Below are 2,500 nucleotides of genomic sequence, written 5' to 3'. Positions count from 1 at the left end.
TTGAAAATAATCACTTGAAAAAAATCTTAGAATCCAAAGAATAGTATACTTGATCGTTCTACAAGTCGAAAATTGGAAAAATAAGTGATATTTTTGCTTGATGCTATTTTTGTCGGTATGCAAAATCGTTGTCAAGATTCTCAAACCTTAAAATCAGGCCAGCCGGCAATTGGCGGGTGAAAATTTCAATCAATTCCCATTCCTCACATCAAACTATGCATATAACAATAGCTTTTATGCTGAATGACGGCTATCCGGCTGTCCCTATCCAAAAATTGAGAAATCCATAAGTGTCCCTACCTACTTTGCGCCGAAGCAATACGAATCAAAAAGAACTACGAATGGGGACTTAGAATAATTTTTCATTTTTCCCAACTTTGAAAATAATCACTTGAAAAAAATCTTAGAATCCAAAGAATAGTATACTTGATCGTTCTACAAGTCGAAAATTGGAAAAATAAGTGATATTTTTGCTTGATGCTATTTTTGTCGGTATGCAAAATCGTTGTCAAGATTCTCAAACCTTAAAATCAGGCCAGCCGGCAATTGGCGGGTGAAAATTTCAATCAATTCCCATTCCTCACATCAAACTATGCATATAACAATAGCTTTTATGCTGAATGACGGCTATCCGGCTGTCCCTATCCAAAAATTGAGAAATCCATAAGTGTCCCTACCTACTTTGCGCCGAAGCAATACGAATCAAAAAGAACTACGAATGGGGACTTAGAATAATTTTTCATTTTTCCCAACTTTGAAAATAATCACTTGAAAAAAATCTTAGAATCCAAAGAATAGTATACTTGATCGTTCTACAAGTCGAAAATTGGAAAAATAAGTGATATTTTTGCTTGATGCTATTTTTGTCGGTATGCAAAATCGTTGTCAAGATTCTCAAACCTTAAAATCAGGCCAGCCGGCAATTGGCGGGTGAAAATTTCAATCAATTCCCATTCCTCACATCAAACTATGCATATAACAATAGCTTTTATGCTGAATGACGGCTATCCGGCTGTCCCTATCCAAAAATTGAGAAATCCATAAGTGTCCCTACCTACTTTGCGCCGAAGCAATACGAATCAAAAAGAACTACGAATGGGGACTTAGAATAATTTTTCATTTTTCCCAACTTTGAAAATAATCACTTGAAAAAAATCTTAGAATCCAAAGAATAGTATACTTGATCGTTCTACAAGTCGAAAATTGGAAAAATAAGTGATATTTTTGCTTGATGCTATTTTTGTCGGTATGCAAAAATAGCATCACAGAATTTTTAATTGTAAAAAATATATATTCATATATAATTGAATGCATAAAATTAAACTAAATTCTATATAACTAATTTATAATTTACCAAGTAACCGATATTATTAATTTTTATTGATGACTTGAAACGTTGATCCTATTTTTGTTGGTATGCAAAAATAGCATCACAGAATTTTTAATTAAAAAAAATACATATTCATATATAATTGAATGCATAAAATTAAACTAGATTCCATACAACTATTTTATAGTTTATCAAGTAACCGATATTATTAATTTTCAATGATGTCTTGGAACGTTGATGCTATTTTTGTTGGTATGCAAAAATAGCATCACAGAATTTTTAATTGAAAAAAATTATATTCATATATAATTGAATGCATAAAATTAAACTAAATTCTATACAACTAATTTATATTTTATCAAGTAACCGACATTATTAATTTTCAATGGTGTCTTGGAACGTTGATCCTATTTTTGTTGGTATGCAAAAATAGCATCACAGAATTTTTAATTAAAAAAAATATATATTCATATATAATTGAATCCATAAAATTAAACTAAATTCTATACAACTATTTTATAGTTTATCAAGTAACCGATATTATTAATTTTCAATGATGTCTTGGAACGTTGATGCTATTTTTGTTGGTATGCAAAAATAGCATCACAGAATTTTTAATTGAAAAAAATATATATTCAGATATAATTGAATGCATAAAATTAAACTAAATTCTATACAACTAATTTATATTTTATCAAGTAACCAATATTATTAATTTTCAATGATGTCTTGGAACGTTGATGCTATTTTTGTTGGTATGCAAAAATAGCATCACAGAATTTTTAATTGAAAAAAATTATATTCATATATAATTGAATGCATAAAATTAAACTAAATTCTATACAACTAATTTATATTTTATCAAGTAACCGACATTATTAATTTTCAATGGTGTCTTGGAACGTTGATCCTATTTTTGTTGGTATGCAAAAATAGCATCACAGAATTTTTAATTAAAAAAAATATATATTCATATATAATTGAATCCATAAAATTAAACTAAATTCTATACAACTATTTTATAGTTTATCAAGTAACCGATATTATTAATTTTCAATGATGTCTTGGAACGTTGATGCTATTTTTGTTGGTATGCAAAAATAGCATCACAGAATTTTTAATTGAAAAAAATATATATTCAGATATAATTGAATGCATAAAATTAAACTA

Source organism: Diachasmimorpha longicaudata, unplaced genomic scaffold (genome assembly GCF_034640455.1).
Source record: "Diachasmimorpha longicaudata isolate KC_UGA_2023 unplaced genomic scaffold, iyDiaLong2 ctg00000185.1, whole genome shotgun sequence".
Taxonomy (NCBI): domain Eukaryota; kingdom Metazoa; phylum Arthropoda; class Insecta; order Hymenoptera; family Braconidae; genus Diachasmimorpha; species Diachasmimorpha longicaudata.
Note: the sequence above shows the minus strand (reverse complement) of the source record.